Here is a 20,896-nt window from a genome sequence, read left to right on the forward strand (position 1 = left end):
ACAAAAACATGAGAAGTTATTGCATTACTCTGCAATGATTACTAATCGGCTAGAAAGAGAGACAAACATAAATATTATTAAGATGCAACATTAAAAGAAAGAGCAAATTACACGAATGGTCCCTATGGTTTGGGGTTATTTACACGTTTGGTCCTTAATTTATTTTTTTCAACTCGGGAGATCCCTAGTATTTGTTTTTGTTACCCGCTTGGTCCCTACTGTTTGTTTTCGTTACGCGTTTGGTATCGGTCTTACCTAAAAAGACTATTATTTAAATATGAAAAAATGATGGGATATGTAAGGAAATGTGATGGTAGTGGGGTTGGAGTGTTTATTTAAATAAATTAAAAAATCAATGGCAAAATAGTCTTTTTGGGTAACATAGGGAGCAAGCGTGTAACAAAAACAAACAGTAGGAACATTACGGGTTAAAAAAATAAATTAAGGACCAAACACGTAAATTACCCTAAACTATAGGGACCATTCATGTAATTTACTAAAAAAACAACAATGAAAATAGTAACATAACTTATTATAAACATCTAAAATAATGTTTTTTTTTTGTTACATGTAACATTTTTATTCAATTTGTCAAATGATATTTTGTGGTTATTTTAAATAAATTTTTTTCGACATATTATTTTATTAGTTTTTTTTAATAAATTTCATATAATATTTTAATGTAATAATTACTATAAATATAGCAATAAATGAATATAAATTTTTTAATTAATAGACTTACCTTCTTATTTCAAAATTCTTAAATTAAAGCTTATTAAATTATTTTTATTTATTTAAATTTAAGACATAAAAAATCAATCAAATAATTTATTATTTTTCTTATTTTCTTATAAATCCAAAGTTTTTAAAATTTTCTACATTTATATTTAATTTTCTTAATTAACCATGTAATACATACATCTTACATCTACTTAAAATAAAATAATACATACATCTTACATCTACTTAAAATCAAACAAACAACCTATTCAGACAAATAACTAAATAATCTACTAAAATTAATAAATGAAACAATCATATTAATTTAATACTAAATTACTAAATGTTTCTAAAACAACATAAAGAAATAAAATCAAATAAAATAGAACAAATATCGTAATCCAAAAAATTAGCCCAACAACCCATTAAAACCCCCTAAATTAGCAAACCTATTAAAAATACCTAAATTACTAAACGACTAAACGCAATTGCTTTTTGGATCTTTGGGTCATCTCTACAAAACGTTGAATTTTAGGAACGATCAAGGCATCCGCCCCCCTCGAAGACATGATTTATTTCATTGAAGTAAAAAAAATAAAAAATAAATCTTTTTTTTTAAACTGTGAAATATATTAAAAATAATCCCCACGTTTAACAAGAAATTAAATCAAACGCTAAATAAACAAGGTGCAAATTACGAATTACTTAATTTGTTTTCGGGGGCACTTACCCCAATTTGTTTTGACATATGGACCGAGATAAAACAATCTTCTATGATTCTTTTTATTTTGTTAATTTTATATAACATCGTCAAAATCTGGATCTTATATAAAGTTGTTTTCTATTTTGCAAAATCATAATCATAGATTGAATTGAATCGTAAAATCTTATAAATACCATTTTAAAGTATAAAAATATAATTTCATCAAAGAAACATTCAATTAATAATAAATTATTATTAACATCCAACAGTCAAACATTCCATTAATAATAAATTATTTGAAACATAAAATATATTTATCCATAATATCGTTTAATGATAAAAATTCAAAATGAATATTTTACATAGTCACCCAAATAAAAATATTAATTTTTATTAAGTAGTACCAATCCTATAATCTTAAGATCGATCCTATGATCTTTCGATCTGATCCTACGGTTTTACCATGATCTTAACGAAAAACAATTCACGTAAGACCTTGATTGGTTTACCTAAGTGAGATCTTAAGATCACTTGATCCTATGAGCATAAACTTTGGTTTTTGAATTTATCGTCTTATCTTAAAGAGAAACATTATAATATAATTTATTATTATTTATATAATTTATACCGAGATAATATGTTTATTTTTAATTATTTTACATAAATTTACAAATTTAGTTTTTTAAATTAGCTTATTATTATTATTATTATTATTATTATTATTATTATTATTATTATTATTATTATTACTACTTAACTGGCTTTAATTAACTTTTACCGTCTCAATTCTTTTTACCTTTGTAAGCAAAAAGTTTTCAGATTAATATATATAAAAAAGTTAAGTTAGTTCATGTTATTTTTATCAAATTTGCCTTTTATTATTTTGATACATTTGGTCATTGCAAAAAATTTATATTTTTTAGAAACCTTTTAATATTCAAAGTTTGACCACAAAACTTTAAGGAATTGACAACTTTGATTATTTTTCTAAAAACTTGTTAATTTCAACCTCTTTAATTCTTTAGTCATTTTTACACTTTTAATCCTTAAAGTCTAAACTTTTATATTTTTTTAATAAAAAACACAAAAAACGGTCCGGAACAAAATCCAGATTTGTCCTTGTATTCAATTTTTTTTTTGTTTTTCCCGTCTCTTGCACTTTCTGCCGTTTGTCATTTTCTTCTTTTGGTATATTTTTTATATACTGGTCCGCATGTTTTTTTTTTTTTTCTGTCTCTATCTATTTGTCTCCATCTGTGAAAACTAAGGATCGAATTATCTCACCTGCATCCTTTAACAAAAACACACTCAAATCAGACACATACGGCCCATGCAGAGCATGAGCAACATATCTAGTTATAATTAAAATTATATATTAAATAAAGTTCAAAATATAAAATTTTTATTAACATATAATTAAAAATATATAATATTTATTGAGTAAATATAATTAAAGTTGAACTCACATCACAAACCTAGATCATGAGAGCATTATGTATAATATTTATTGTGTAAATTATTTTAGTCCTAATGGTTTTGTTAAATTCGTAGTTTTAGTTTCACATTGAAAAAAATAATAATAAATTGTACCCTCATGGTTTTTAAAAAATTACAGCCTCCATCCATATATCCATACAAAAGACTATTTTACCTTTACTGGTATTTTTTTCTTTTTCTTTGATTTGTTTGTGTAATTTAATAATAGAACACTTAAAATGCCTTACTTCAACCTCAATGTGCACCATTCAATGCCGTACATCGTGTTTTTACCTTTCACCTACATTAACTTGAACCTAGAAACCTAACACATAAACCACCACAACCTCTTTAGTATTTATCTATTTCTCTTTTCATTCACCACTATCCCCTTCCCCCAAGAATTAAGAACCCTCTAATGAAAGCTTAGATCATGTCGATCGATGTTACAACTAACCTTTTTAATTAGGAAATTTCATCCTCAAGTAAGCAATGACTATTATAAGACTTATGCTAACAAATCTAAATGTAAAATATGAGTTCCTAATGAGCCATGTAGGGTTAGAATGCAAATCTCTCCCAAATCTCTCCAAGTATGTGAAATCTCTCCAAGTATATCAAATCTCTCCCAAATCTCTCCAAATATGTGAAAGTTCTCCCAAATCTATCCAAGTATGTGAAATATCTCCCAAATCTCTCCAAGTATGTGAAATCTCTCCAAGTATATTGAATCTCTCCCAAATCTCTCCAAGTATGCGAAATCTCTCCATGTATCTCAAATCTCTCTATGTACCTTCCTCAGTCGAAAACAGCTCAAAACCGAAAGAGGAAACCCCAATAGGACTTTATGGAAAACGTAAGACTTTATGGAAAACATATGTAAATGATTTTGAAAACGATAAACTAACACACACGTAGGCAAGTATACACAGTTGGAAATAGAACTTATGAATATTTTATAGCAGAAAATATAGGATTTTCTGGAGAAAACGATTTTATACGATTTCAATAATGATAAACTAGAATGCACACTCAATTTTACTCGATAAGAAAAACAAGATGTTCAACTACATTCTCTTTTTGAAAATAGGGGATTTACTGGAAACGGTTAACTATCACTTTACAAAAGAACTATCCTCGAACACAGCTCGCCTTTACAAGCTATACTACTTTTCAAAACCACTCCTTATAAGGATGAACTAAAGTAATGACATGTGCACATACATCCATGATTTTGAAAGCAAAGCTTCAAACGATTTCACAGAAAATATCGAATTTTCTGAAAGTGCAATGAGAATGATTCTAAACAAGTGTAAAACTATTTATACAAAAATGCTTATGAACTCACAAACTTTTTATTTAACGCTTTAATGCTTATGAACTCACCAACATTTTAGTTGAAGTTTTTCAAAACGACTTGTATTCTATGGGATCTAGTAAGCATGTAACAAGGGATGCGGATGCTGTACTATTTAGCTGTAGTTTGGAATTTTTCTGCTTTTGTCTCTTTTGTGTAATTCAAAAAACAAATACAATATGTAAACAATGTAAGTTTGTTATCTTAGTGTATGATATTTGGATTGCTTTGTTTCATGTATATTCAATTGTTATGATACTGCACAATTTGGTCATCCGCCTCCGGACGTTTCTGCTGCCTGGTCTGAGGGTGGGACAATCGACCATCATCTTTGGTGACGGATTTATCCGATTCAGTAAGCATAAAATGAAATAAGAATAATTTAGAAATGCCCTTTCGCGTGAAACAATATTGATTCGTTGGAAAACCAAGTTGTATCATAAGAAGCTTTTAACAAAATAGGATAATCTACGTATTGTATTGATTACGCTTTTCATTTGTTGTTCTTTTTAATGAATCTTTATTCATGTTTATATTAAGTTTGGACATCTTTTGGTCCAATTTTCTTTTACAAACTTCTATATTGTAACATTCCAAAAATCATTACAAAATTTTTATTTTTAGAACAATATAAAAACCATAAATCATACAAAAACGTGGTTTCCCAAAAGTCATAATCAAAGTCAAAGTATCCCAAAGTCATATGTGAATTAAATATCGAGAATGATGTGCAGAATCACGCCTTCTCCTTGTCCCTCTCCTCAGATGCACATGAAACCATAAAATCAAAATATAAACCAAAACATAGTGAGTTCCACCAAAATACCACCACACAAATATATAATAGCATGCATACTAGGTTTACATCCATTAGATTAGATTGCCCACCCGACCTACAACTAATGTTTGGATTGCTACGGAGCCCACAACATAAGTCTGGTTTTCCTTCCAGACCCTCAACTTATGTTTGGATTGCTCCCGGGTTTGTTGGCTTCCACACAAAGCAATATGGCATCAACCCGGCCACACTATATCGACATATGCAACATATAAACATATAACCAACAAACAAATAATAATCTAGATCTACCACTCTAATAGAACACTACAACATAGAAACTTCCTATATACCATGATACATCATACAAAGTGAATCACCACACCAAAGGCTTCCTTCTCCTTTAGAGATCACCAAAAGAACCAAAATGAGTTCACAAAATGCAAAGGAGGCTAGGGTTAGGGTTTCTGAGCTTGAGAGGGCGATGGAGGCTGAATGATCATGAAACTCTAGCTATAATGTCCTTTAAATAGGGCCTAAAGACCAAGAGTTAGGGTTTTCTTCAAAAATAGCTACCATGCTGTGGCGGGTCTTTAAAATACTATGGTCATAAAAATATGTACCTAGAATGGGTGTTAAATGTATTTTCTTCATGTAATTGTGAGTGTTTGGACAAGAGAAGTGAGACATACAATGAACGTTTGAAAAAGAGAATAAATCAGTAGATTAGTTAATTGAGAATTATGTTGAAAAAGATAATGGATAATCTTTCCACCAAACTTGGTACCCTTTTGCTTTCTGGGTGCCTTTGTTTTTTTTCTTTTTTTTTTCATAAGAATACGTATAATAAAAACACACAACGTGTGTACTTTGATACGAAGAGGAAACGATAGAGATGTAGTTTGGAGGGGACGAGAATCTTGGAGAAGATAAGTAGTTGATGATAGCTAATGGAGAATGGTTGAAGTATTGTTGGTCGGAGATGATGTGCCGGTGGATGAAATATGTACATTGATAAAAACAACGAGTGGGGGTGGATGAGGGTCTTTTTCAATTTAATATTATTAAAGATTATAAAACAATAAAAGAAAATAGTAAAAGGATTTAAGAAAGGAAAAAACAACTTTTCTATATGGAACCATGGAACATCCTATCTATTTTTTCAATCAATTACCAAAACTAGATTCTTTATTTACTTTACTTCGTGTACAAAAAGAATATTATTCATTTTCTTAGACAAAAATTCACTATTGGTGTTGGTAGTTTCCAAAAGGTATCACGTTAATGATAATTATCATAAACACTACATAATGGTCGGTTTAAGTTCAAAATTTTCATGTGTTGTTATCTTTTTTTTTTTTTTTTTTTTTTTTTTTTTTTTTTTTTTTAATTAATTACAATTTATACCAATTTTTATATTATTATTAAACTAGAAATTGCCCCCCAATCATACCGCCACCACACCCAACCCATTTTCTTCTTCCATCTTCCATCATCCACCACCACCATTGCACCATTACCATCCATAATATCAAAGGCAAAAAAACTCACAATTAATGCTAAATCAAACGAAAGAATAAAATACAGAGAATTGAACGCAAATCAAAACCTCATAATCAAACCTAGAAAAGACCCAAGAATTGATGCCATATCAAACCCAAACGGAAATCAAACTTGTATAATTAAATGGAAATTAAACGGAAACAAACCATTTCAACCCCATAAATGCATTATTTAATAATAGTATTCCCTTTTTGCATATAGTTTACATGAAGTCATTATTGAACATATATGTATTTTAGGTTATGCAAGTTTCGTTGTTGAAACAAGGTCGATATACATGTAAAAATTTTCATCCCTTAATAATTTTTTTTTTTCGAAACGACAAATATCATTAAAAGGTTGTCGATTAGCAAGTAACCAAATCGCGATAGAAATACAATACAAGGAGAAAAATATTAAAATAAAAGCAAAACAAATTACAAATACAAATGAGTAAAATGTGAGAAAATCCATTCAATCCAGTCGCCACAACCTTTTTTTTATTGTATTTGTACCATGAGTATGAATTAGTGATAATAGCATCTCATGCCTTTGTTGAATAAAAATACAATTGTTCTTGTCAACCCAAAATGTTCCAGAGCGTGCAATATAAGTCTGTATTGCCAATGAGTGTCTATATCTGACAGTTATGTCACCCATTACCTAAGTTAAGAAATTATAAGATACTTAAGCACCTTCTACTTCCCAATCCAATCCATTTGAAGATCTACAAGTGTACATTTTAGGAAAACTCAAAATTAAGGAAGAAGTGGTTCACTGATTCTAAGTCATTATTGCAAAATAGACACATCTGATTACTAACATTTAATCCCCTTGCTAATAAAGTATTCGCCACTAGAATCCTGCAAATCAAACTCCGCCAGACAAAACACCTAACTTTTAAAAGGATTATTTTTTACCAACAAATTCTAGGACCTATGGAGAGGATCAATTTCAAATCAATGAGTCGTCTCATGTTATTTACCTTGTAATCTCCATCAGTTGTTATATTGAATCAGAAACCATATGTGGATGGTGCCCTAATGAAGCTTAAATCACCTATAATCGTGTATAATTGTAGCAACTCATGTAATTCCACCAGATTGGATGGCTCGTGCTTCCAACATCAAGAAAAACTGTTTGAGGACATATGTAACACCCTGTTTCAGGTCGTTTCATATTCGGGGCCATGACCTAAAGATCAAGTATCATAAGGCTTCAGGATTTGGTAACGAAATTTTTAGACCCATTTGGATGTGGGTATTGTAGAATGTGTGATCCAAGAGTTCTGTTTGTGCTTTGGAATCAAATGGTAAGTGGGAAAGCACTATTTCAGATTTCTTTTATGAATTATGGATTTCCATTTTGATGTGTTTTATGTTAAAAGTAATTAGATAAGGTTGTAGACCTCCTCAATACCTTTTGTGGATATAAATATCGTTGAAATCAAAGTTGACACAGAGAAGTTATGACCGTTTGAAGTTTGTACCGTTTTCAGTTATGCTGAGTACGCTGGATATACAGAGGGGAGTACGATATCCGTACTAAGGCATCCTGATAGAAATAAATCTTGTAAGATTGATTAGGTTTAACACGTAAAGCAATCAAAGACACGGAATAAAGATCAAATGTGTGATGAATGATTAAAAGCCACAGCCTCAAAAGAGCTCGATAAAGAACTTCTATTGTAGAGGTTGTGTAGGGTTTACAATTCAATTAGACGATTACAAGATATGGTGCATGCGTGCACTTTAAATAGTAAAACCCTAAATAATAAATCAGGGTGGACAGGTCGAACCCTGATATAAACAGACTATACAAAAAGCCCATAAAGACGCAACACTAAATACCCAACAATCTTCCCCCTTTGCGTCGATTGAGGCGGGAGGCTCTTCATTATTGTGTTTGCTTCTAAGTCTTGAAAAGCTTGGGCATGATGCTGAAAAGTGTACTGCGAAAAGCTATGTACCATCTGAGCATGTCTGAATAACACTTCTTCGCATCATCATTATTCGCACAACAACTGCCTGTGATGTCCAAAATATAGTTTAAGCAAACTGTAGAAAACAAATGATTATCTGGCAGTGCGAACAGACATTTCTTCACATCTCAATATTCTTTAGAACCTCTCTGAAACATAAATTTCTAGTTATCAGTTTCAGATTTCCCCATTTGCATCTTTTCAATATCACTCGCTGAGCCGTGAGGAAGGACTCTTGGTTTCTTTCGTAATACTAAAGCGATTTCAACATCAAACTTTGCAACTTCATATATATATATATATATATATATATATATATATATATATATATATATATATATATATATATATACATACATACGAAACCAACGTCCTTTTGATGTGAGCTATAATAGGTTTGTATTTATTTTCATCTTGCATTAGGAAATGTAGAATGACAATCCATTCATAAGGATTCAAGCATAAGTCTGCAAGAGAAAATTCAAACACTGAATTTTCAGAATCTCGAGTGGTTTTAAATTTAACATTAATGAAACTCTTGGTTTAAATAGGTCTAATAACTTTGACTGCATTTATCTTCTGCAAACTCTAGGTATGGAACTGTGGTTTTCCGTACTTCACTTAAAAGGTCATTAGGGACTTATCAACATTCGCATCTAAATATGGAGCATTCGCGATCACATCAAAACATCGAAATAAGAGAGCTTCCAGTGTGATGGGGAAATTGAGCGTTCACAATCCCACCAATGAAAGCTCGGATTGTCAACTGCTTCGTTCGGAATTCGCTCCAAGGACCAAGGAGGAAATAACAGTTTCTTAGCAGCCAAAGAAGTTTGAGATTTATGTTCAACCTTTTATTTTTGTTCAGCTTCTCTCGTAATGTGCAAATTTTCATCTAAGACAACATCATGAGCTTTTCATTTAAGACTTTCACTTTCATCTTCTTCTTCCTCGTCATCGTTTAACACTTTTTCCTTTCCTTTTAAACCCGAAGCTACATTACCATTCAATTCGGATTCATATCCCTTTGGCTTCTCTGGTTCACCAACTTTATTTGGTTCTTTCATAGATGGAGGCTTCTCAGATTCTCCCCTTGTTTCGGAAGTGAGCTAAACTCTGAAACACCCTCAAGTCGATTTAACATTGCAAACGCAGGGTGGAGCTTATCTTCCAGATGCTTCCTCACAGTGATAGGGATCAATGGATCACAAGTCTTAACGATATTAGACAATAATGAGTTCACATCGGAAACACAACCTTTTACAACAACTCTCTAAGATAATAGCTCATCGATCTTCTTCTCAGCAGTCTCAAGCTTTATATTTAACACTTTCACTTTTTTTTTGTCTTGCGTGTGAGAGCATCCATTATTTTACTCTCAACAGCCAAATCATCTTGAAGCTTTGCAATTTTGAATGTGATGGAGGTGTTAAGCTCAGAGTTTCCATATTTCATTCTAGTGCGAACATTCTCGAGAGCCTCCTTCTCTGTGTGAAGGGAAACACTCAGACTTGATATAACTTCATTAGCTTTTATAGTGTTGGAATCAAAAGAGCTATAAAAGGTGCTCATGAAGGATCAAGCATCAGTAATTAGATTATCGACTTTTTTGGTAGCTTCTTTGCAAGTGTTAGCCGAATCCTCTACAACTTTGTTCTATTTTTTTAGATTTGCAATGTGTTCCTTTAAAGTTGCTTCAATTAGGGCCTTGACTTCTTCCTGAGAATAAGAATTGGTTGATGAAGCATTGAAAGATTGAATTAGTGAATCTAGCTTCTCATTAATGGCCTAAATTTGCTTTTGAGTGACTGGAGCATCATCATCACTATCATCGAGAACATGGAATGGGCTGAAGGTAAAATCTCCAAAATCAACATCACCACCAAAAATTGTATTCGGATAATCTTTTCTAAGAGGAGAAATGGGTGGTGTAGAATGACCGACTGAGAAACCTGAAGCCATTGCCCCCGTATCAGATACATTGACAGTGACTAGAGGTTCATCAGTGGTAGTGGTTGTAATGGCGGTTGAATCTGTAAAGAGTGGAGTTTGCGTTTGCGAAACACCCATATATACCGGTGGGCAAGGGGGCAATTGTGATAGGTGTAGAGATGGTAGATATAGGAAAAAGGATGGAAAATTCCTAGAATAGATCATCGGTGATTGGAACAGAGGTAGGAATTTTGAACGTTACCTCAGGGTTCGTTGTGTTTGGCTGCGAAACTTGTGCTTGTGAAGATGCAACAGTATACTCTTGTTCGTTTTGTCTACCCCCTTGCACCGAAACCGTGTTCGAGTCTGAATCATTGTTGTCACTTGGAGTCGAAGTTCTTGGCCGACAAGCAACTTTCTTGACCTTTTGCTTTTTGGGAGTTTGAGCTGATTCAGATGGACTAGCCTTCACAGGACTTTTCTTGCCTCCCTTCTTGGATTTGTTTGCTTTTTCAAGGATATTTCGCATTTCATCGGTGAGAGGGAAATATCCAGAAATTGGTAGAATGCAATAAGTGTGCAGAACTTCACTTGCAGCAGGCACATCACGAAGCATCACCTCCAGGATAGATCCAATAAATGAAAATTTGGAGTTGTCAGCCAAAATTATGTTGGTAGTATGGAATATATGAATTGCATCCATAACAGAATCTTCTAGGACTAGAATGCTTAGCCGTTCAATGGCCCTTTGAACCACCATCATCCAGAAGCATGCACATGAAATCTCACTATGACGGGTAGTTGAATGAGTACTTTGGACCAACTGAGCCCAAAGCACCGTACCAAAATCAAGATTGATACTTGTGTAGACTCCATACATGATTGTCATAAAGAGTTTGCTGGCACAATCAGAGCCTGATACCCATTAAGAGAATATTTGAAACAGGAGGGTGAACAGCCCATTCCCACATTAGTGGCAAATTAGGCTTCTTGAATTTTGAAACATAAGTCAGAACATCCTTGTACCCCATATGGTAAAACATTTCCATGATGGCAGAATTAGTGATGGATTTTGGGTCAACCAAGTTACTCCCTTGTGTAAGCCCTAGCAGAGAACAAAATCGGGACTTGGTAATGTGATTTTTCTTGTTTAAGACTTCAAACATAATCATCTCTTCAGCCATCTGATAACTAGTAGTTGAATATGTCCTGGATAAATGAACCATGGGCACAATTTTGGATTTTGTCAAAGCAATTACTAGAGGAGAATATCAGAGGCACTCGACGATCGGCTAAAGAAATCCATCGTATTTTGAAGGATCAAGGTCAAGAATCAGATTATGGTTTTCCTTTAGGTTAAGGATTGAGGATTACGCCATCTGTTCTGTTGCAGAAGGGGTTTCTAATAAGGCAGCCATGGATGCTTGTAGAGGAAGATAAAGAGTAGAGAGAGAAGTTGTCAAAGAGTTTGATTTCTTTGAAAGCGGTAATGATAAGTGAATCGTCGAAATCTTTTTATACTGTGTAGTAGGAGAGAGACAATCTGGCATTTGGCGCTTCAATATCCCGAAAAAGCGTGAGTGACAACTGTTACATCAGGTGTATGTGTCAGGTGGCAGAAAAGTAGTCGTCCTATTCGAAATTCACGCATCCAAATCAAATCTTATCTCTTTAATATGATCATTTCAATTTAGCCCTTTTGCCTCGAATATAGATATGAACCTTCCCATTAGATAACCACAAACTATTCTGCGAAACTGAAAGTAAACATGAGTACCACGAACCAGAGTTTGGAAAATCACAAGGATCTTCGTGCGAGAGTGTGCCAAAGATAAAGAAATAAAGCAAGTTTTCTTATGGATTCTAATGATGTCATATAAGACATAAAACAGATGGATCCCAGGAAACGATCTCTAACTTTGCAGTCAAGAGAGACTTTAAAGTGCTTGTGTGGTATCCCGTTGAATTACGATCATCTGTTTGTGCAGAAAATGTGAAAGGCTTCTTTTAATAAGGCGAATGCGGTGACTTCTTCTTCAACTAAGTCTGAAACTCAACATAAGTCTGAACGTTCGTATGAAGTACTTGTTTGACCAGTGTAGCCATAAAAACAAGTATGCTTAGGAATAATTTTCAGTTACTAGGATAAATTTAGAAATCTCAAGAAAACTAAAATTGGATCTATTGGGAATAAACGTCTTAGGACTAGAACATTTCATTAAGATCTCGTAAAAGAAAAAGAGATTTTTTGGTATAGACCACGAAAGTGGAAATTCGTTAATTCTTTGGTAAAAAATCTAGAACATGTAATGCTCACCGTCAATTCGTAAAAATGTGTTGAATATTGGGTTTCACTTAATTCGTGGTAATAACGAATTTAAGATCATAAACACAGAATTTGTGTAACCATAAACCTCAACGGTAATTTCTGAGAGTCTCAAGAGTTACGTTTATGAATGTGAAAGTGATGGAGAAGTAGGTGGAGGTGGTTCCAAAGAAGTAGTGTACCTCTGCTACGCAAAAGTGATGAAGCAGTGAACTCTTAACTCAATGCAAGAAGAGTAAGGTAGCTCATGACTTATGTGAATAAATAGTCCATTTGGGTAGAAACGATTGGTGTTATCGATTCATTAAGGCTTCAATATAAAGTCTTTGAGGCTTCGGACTACATGTATCATCTTGCTCTTAGGGACACTTAACTAGTGCATAGATTAAGAACGTTATACCTGCCCCATCATTCATAATTGAGATCACCAAGATATGCATATTCAAATCTACTTAATTATCTAATATTTTTAGTATTTTTGTTTATATTACGAAAATAAATAAATAATGAAAATAAAGAAAATATTTTTTTATTTTTGTTTTTCTGAAAAAGAAATAAAAATAGAAACATATTTTTGGATTTTCAATAGTCTGAAAAAGAAATAAAACAAAATAAAATATTTTTGAAAAATTGATTTTCTGAAAAAGAAATAAAAATAGAGAAAAAATAAAAAGAACTAAAGAAAATGTACAAAGGATACATGATGTTCCTAACCATGAATGAATAGTAGACAACAAGTCACCACGAACATTCGCACCGATTCGCAGCGTGGTCAGTTGACTATGATTTATTGCGAGCGTTCGCACCAATTCGCAGTGTGAACAGTTGAGAGTGATTCAATGCGAGCGTACGCACTAATTCGCAGATCTATCAAAAATTTATGACTACGAAGGTGGTTTTGGAACAGATTCAGCCTCTATCATTCCTAAGCCTGGAAGAATACGATTGAAGGTTTGCTCAAGCAAGGCTTTCATAAAGATTTTAGCCAATTGATCAGCGGATCTAACGAAGTGTATCTCGACAATACCGTCTTCCACATGATTTTTGATTAAGTGATACCTTAGTGCGATGTGTATCCTCTTTGAATGTTGCACTGGGTTTGACAAATACGAATGGCGCTCTCAGAATCGCAATATAAGGGGATTCACTTCATGTTGATGACATAGTCACGAAGCTAACTTTGAATCCAGATTACTTATGAAGTACAAGAGGCAACGACTATGTATTCTGCTTCATCAGTTGATAGGGATACATAAGTTTTCTTTTTGGATTGCCAACTTACGAGTTTTCCATCAAGGAATTGGCATCATCCCATCGTACTCTTGGGATCTAAACCACAACCTCCAAGATCAACATCCGAAAACGCTTGCACAAAGAAACCCGAACATGAAGGGTACCATATTCCTAGTGAGGATGTTTGCTTGAGATACTAAAAGCCCCCAACTTTTGTATTTATGAAAGACCCAAACTTTCATACTATTCTAACATTATTCTTAAGTTACTTCCTCAAAACATGCTACATGCATATTTATAAAACAATATTTTATATTGAGAAAGTGATTACAAAAGATTGGATACAAACCGACTAAGTTTTCTTACATTTCATATCTACCCATGAATCTACTATTCATATACACACATGAACATTAAAATACAGAGAAATGGTAATAACTATTCTAAATCTTTCTGTAGTATAAAACTATATTGGATACTCATCACCTGCAATTGTTAAACATTGAGAGGGATAAGCGATAACGCTTAGTGAATTCAATAAATAGATACAATATAATCTTATGCCTTATATATACCAATATGACAGAAGCAAAAGGGAACAAGAACAACAATAGCATATGTGTATCATATGTCAGGCTTTCAATATCAACTCAAGATTTGATTCAAAGATTTACGATCAATGAGACATAACGATTTCAATACTTGATATGCATCAATAAAGCTTTGGCCCAAATGGCACAGAAGACATATAATTTCTGATTAACATTTTGGTAGATTTCAGGCTTGTAGCCTTGTCTAACCATTTGTCAATACCATAGAATAGAGTTCATTCTCTTACGGAGTCCTGCTCTACATGGTCAGAGGCTACATACCATTCATATTTAACCTTCTGCCAATGCCATAGAATAGAAGTCATTCTCTTACGGAGACATGCTCTACATGGACAGAGGCTACGTACCAGTACCAATGTGAATCTAAGCCCTTTCACTGATCACATGGTCAAAGGTATTATATTTGCTATAAACATAGAGAATAAAAAAACACGGGAAAATAACTCAGAATAATAACATTGAAAAGCACATAACACATATAACACATAACATAAATTGTTCCTATATATTGAACTCACCTTAAATTAACCGAGGGTTAAAATAGTAATTTGGATAGCACTTCGGCTTTAAATATGACTTTCTCTGTTGAAAACCGGGAGCTTGATTGAAAATCGGGCTCTGCAAAGGTAGGGCTTCAAAACTGAAAAGATAAAATTTTCGGGCTTCTCGGGGGTCTTGGGGCGTGTTTCGGGTGCTAAAATTGATACCGAGGCTTCAGGGAAAGTCGAAATGAAGAAAATATGGAAAAAGGGGCCAAAATGGCAATTTTCTAAAATTACACACGAAGGCTCACAGGCCTCCTATTTATAGGCGAGAGGTTCGGACCGGAGAGGCAGGTTGCAGCAGCAGCGAAGACCACGTGGCGCAAAGGCGAGGTTCGGATGCGAGGGTCGGAACACCTGGCATGAGTTAGCGAGGTAGGTGGCAGCGAGGGAGGAGGGATACGCGGCGTGTTTGTGAAGGGCCATATGTGCGGAGCTCAGACGCACAGCGCATCAGCTTCGTGCGAAGGACGTGGCCGAATCCGGACCTCTCATGCGGGATTTCTTGGATTTTGAGCCCCGAACTTCTAAAATCCATAACTTTCGCATACGAGCTCCGTTTTTGACGTTCTTTATATGCACGCGTAGCTAAATACGCTCTATAACTCTCGTTTAGACTACATCGGCTAATTTTGACTTTATTTTTATTATTATTTTTAACAGACTGGGACAGGAATATCCGTTAAAAATTCATAACTTCTTCACCCGACATCCGTTTTCGTCAGACTTTTTACCGTTGTACTACAAATGACGAGACCTTCAATTCTCGTTTAGGTTGTGTTGGCTAATATCACTCGATCTAAAATTCGAGTTTTTAGTTGTCTATTGCTAAGTTAAAACTTCGAAAAATCATAACTTCCTCATACGAAGTCGGATTTTAGCGTTATTTTTATCGAATTTCTCGGTTTAACGAATACTACGAATTTCATTTAGATCACTAAGGCTAACAAGTAGTTTATCAAAAACTCACTTTTTACGTCATTCGGTGTCGTGTCGGTTTTATCGCGGATCTTCGATTGGTCATAACTTCTTCGTCATAACTCGAATTTCGACTAGGTTTTCGCCTACAAGTTTCTAACGAGATGATTTAAAACTTTCAATAATAAAATTGTACTTATTTAAAATTTTATATTTTCGCTAAATTTCACTATTTGGCTTTTAATTGGAATCTCATAAGACTTCCAATATTTTATGAGTGATTCTAAATATAGTTTACTTCATTTCTAGTGAAAACTAGCTGTTAGAACTCAATACTCAATTTTATTCACTTTTAATAATAACAATACACAATTTTAGAACGTGTATGTTACAAATACCTCCTCCTTTTGAGGATTTCGTCCCCGAAATCATAATGATTAAAAAAATTAGGGATACTTCACTCTTATTTCATTCTTATTATTTTTTTTCCAAGTATAATTTGAGCTTCAATGGTGTTTCCACTTGAGAAGCACCAACTTCACTTCTTTATTACGTAGATTAGTCGTTCTTTCATTTACGATCTCTTCTACTTAATTTATTATCCAGTTTGACCTTGGATAATAGAACCATTTCATCATATATGCTTAACCTTTACATAGATGGCTCACATGAAACACTTCATGAATATCTGTCAAATCTTCAGGCAATTCCAAGTAGTAATCTTGCTTACTAACTGTTCTTTCTTCCAAAGTAGAATAACGCCTTTTCATGAAATACCTTAAGTATTACTAAATCATCCACACGGAATTCTATGACTCGTCTCCTCTTTTCTGCATAGGACATTTGTCGATCGTGGGCCGCTTTCATTCTTTCTCGGCAAAATTTGTATCTTGTTAGTGATGTATTGAATCATTTCATATCCTCCAAAGATCTTCTGTCCTAGGTCACGCCAACATATTTGAGTATGACATTTATGCTCATATAGTACTTTGTATACCTTCAGTATATTTTCTACTATTTGGATTGCTCTCTTCTTCTGATAATTTTTCTGAGGATGATAAGTTGTGTTGGGAGTAATTCGAGATCCCAATTCACTCTTCATACTCGCCCAAAAGTGAGAAGTGAAGCGAGTATCACGATCGAAAGAAAAATCTTTAGTGGCACACCATGTTTCACGATGATTTCGTCTAGATAAATTACGCATATTTTTTCCAATGGATTCATTTCACGTGTGGTGAGAATATATGCACTCTTCATTAGCGGGTTGATAATTAACCAAAGGTTATTATTCACAGTTTTCTTCTCCTCTTTCAAGGTAGTAATTGTATAAGCCGGATAAGTAGAATATCCCTTCGACATAATTTACGAGTTTTTAAGAAAGAAATTTATTATTTTCACCGTAGACATAAATAGAATCTTCCCTTTCGATAGGGATGCATATCATCTCTTTGTAGCACAAGAGCTCTGCATGGTTCTTTAACAACCAATCCATATCGAGAATAATATCAAAGATAGGAATTAGGTTAGCAGGAAGATTATAACTTTCAATTCCTATAACGCTAACTCTATAGGATTTATCAACAAGTAATGATATATTTCCTATGTTATCTATATGAAATTATTGGACAATTGTGTAACAAGCAATTTTGAAAAGAATATGTGAATTTATAAGGCACGGAAGAATCTGAGGCACTGAAATCAAATAAGATGTGAGTAGATTGAGAAAATTACTAGTCACAACATTCGAGTTTTAACTTACTTCCTTTCTGGTAATCTAAAATGTATGATATTTAACTTTTAGTTTCCAAACGATTGTCAAATTGTTCAAACTTCCTACTTACTGGCGGTGTTCAAATTTGCACCTGCTCTTCATTCTCTATTGAACATTCGATCCTAATCTTTGAGTTAAAAGTCAATTCTCATTTTAAACTCCTGCTCCTTCTTGGTTTATAGACTAAACCCAAGATAAGGTCTTTACTTTTGCTATAAAAACAACTCGAATGGTCATATTCTAATGACCTTTGATTTTATCTCGCACAAGACACATAACGATCCAAACTCTTGCATTAGAATCAGATCAAATAAATCGAGCTGATAGAATAGCGAAAACAAAAAGAGTTTGATGAACACGTGGATGCTTAAGAATAGAAAGAATAACATCATGTATCTCTAATTCATGCTTTCAGATATACACATCTTTTAGCTTTTGACACCTCCTCCTTTTTAGTTGGAGTACTCTTTGATTGTTGAACGGAAACTTGACTCCCCGCCATTTGACTAGTAAGAGTAGGGAGGATACATTTCTTGTGGCCAGTAACACAACATAGCAAGTCTCATCTCTGGCTAATGATTGCTCACTTCTTTAATGAAGATTGTTATATTTCTATCGACTACCTCGACCATTTACTTCTTCAGTATTCCTACTGAAGTTTTGTCACTATATAAGACATGGTTCTCTGAACCAATTAACTCCTTTCACGGATTTGTACTAATCAGACTCGATTCTTTAAGAGTTGAACAATAGTTGTCTTCTTAGTCATTACCGAATCGAAGGCAATGACACACATGAATAAAACGGAATCATTTACTAGCTTCTTGGTAACCTTGTGACTTTTCCTGATCCAAGTGTGAGTCTTGTGCTTCCAGTAGTATAGGCCTCTACTACTATTCACACCTACTGATACTCGTCCCAAGTATTGTCTTGCAGTTCCCAAGTTACTATTCAAAAGTTTTCACAAAACGACTTATCACACATGAATGTATTCAAACAAGTACACACAACAATTTCCTCTAGACTCAATTAAGGATTTCACGTTTCTATCAAACATATCTTGGATTTCCTATATTCGCTTTTTAGGATTCTTCTCATGCATATGCTCGATTTAATATATCCTAATACTTTTCCATAGGCCGATAGAGATTTTACTTCCATTTCTTCATATTAATTCTTTCTTGAGTAGTGTCTACTCTACAAGACACACTATTCCAAAATTTACTCTAGCAGCATGGAGACAAACGGTCTTCTACTACATGCATCATCTTCTTACTCATGCAATCCATCATGCATATTTTTTTTCATTTCATTATTCTTCCTTGACATCGTTATTCTTGTATCTGAGTAAGTCTAAGTCTACTTCATAGGAGTCTATCTGCATCTTAGCTGCATCTCAGCAAGCTCTACTAGGTTCAACTTGGTTCTCTGTCATTCCTGACTACAACATCTCTTCTCATACGATACTATGGGTATATTTCTTCTTCAATTAAGCATTCTACCTTACTTAAACAAGTAAGTTGCTTAATCATTTACCACTAAATGACTCAATTCACCATCCCAATCTTGTATGTTAAAGTTAGCTTAACACACAATGGAACTTCTATAAGGATGGGATAGAAGTCAATCATCACTTAGTATTATTAAATACTAAGTCTGAACATATTTTATAGGGTTACTACTCAAACTACATACTACATCACAAAGTCTTGGCCTATTGAGTCTGAAAACTTCATTAACCTTTCTTTTGATCTTCATTTGATTCTTCTAATCTTGTACCACATAAATTGAGATACTATCGAAGTATTGATTTCCATCTTCGGTTCTTCCGACTCTCTAAACAATCACTGCTTTAATCTGAACAGTGGTAGAACAACTTCGTGGATTTGTACCAACACATTTATTTTGCCCAAACATGTTTCAAACGCACATCTTTCTTCCAAAGATGTTATTATATATCAAACATACTTTAAATGTATATCACCACTCTATTGGTATTTATACACTTATTACGATAACAATTCATATTTATTATTTTACGATATCTCGCGATCGTTTATTTATAAACTTATCGATGTCAACTATCATAAGTCTCTATATCACTTCGAAAAAAATCTATTATGAAAATTCTTAAAAATTTTCTAAACAAAGGTCGACAACAGACCTTAAGCTTTCTCACATAATAGAATATAAGACATATCTCCTTTCTATATTCATTTATAATTTAGCACATAATAGAATATATAAGGCATATCTCCTCTTAATATCCTAGTGCTTGTGTCCATTAGGTATTCAACCTAAAATATATCGTGTCATCTTTACTTAATAATTCTTGTTTAAGTTTAGAAATTCTTAAAATTTCTAGTTCACTTAAACAAATTTCTTAAAATTCTGAAGTAACTTAATATCTTAGAATACTAGGGTTTATCACTACCCAATCCCCCACTTAAATATTTCCTATGATTTGTATTCATATACTTATTATGAATCAGCTCATATATTGAGCTTCCAATAGTTGAAGTCTAAATACCAATCCGTGATATTTAGTTCACTTAAACCATTGCTCTGATACCATGATTGAAAGCCCCCAACTTTCGTATTTATGAAAGACCCAAACTTTCATACTATTCTAACATTATTCTTAAGTTACTTCCTCAAAACATGCTACATGCATATTTATAAAACAATATTTTATATTGAGAAAGTGATTACCAAAGATTGGATACAAACCGACTAAGTTTTCTTACATTTCATACTTACCCATGAATCTACTATTCATATACATACATGAACATTAAAATACAGAGAAATGGTAATAACTATTCTAAATCTTTCTGTAGTATAAAACTATATTGGATACTCATCACCTGCAATTGTTAAACATTGAGAGGGATAAGCGATAACGCTTAGTGAATTCAATAAATAGATACAATATAATCTTATGCCTTATATATACCAATATGACAGAAGCAAAAGGGAACAAGAACAACAATAGCATATGTGTAT

The sequence above is a fragment of the Lactuca saligna genome, chromosome 3 (genome assembly GCF_052625555.1).
Source record: "Lactuca saligna cultivar CGN05327 chromosome 3, ASM5262555v1, whole genome shotgun sequence".
In the NCBI taxonomy this organism is placed as follows: domain Eukaryota; kingdom Viridiplantae; phylum Streptophyta; class Magnoliopsida; order Asterales; family Asteraceae; genus Lactuca; species Lactuca saligna.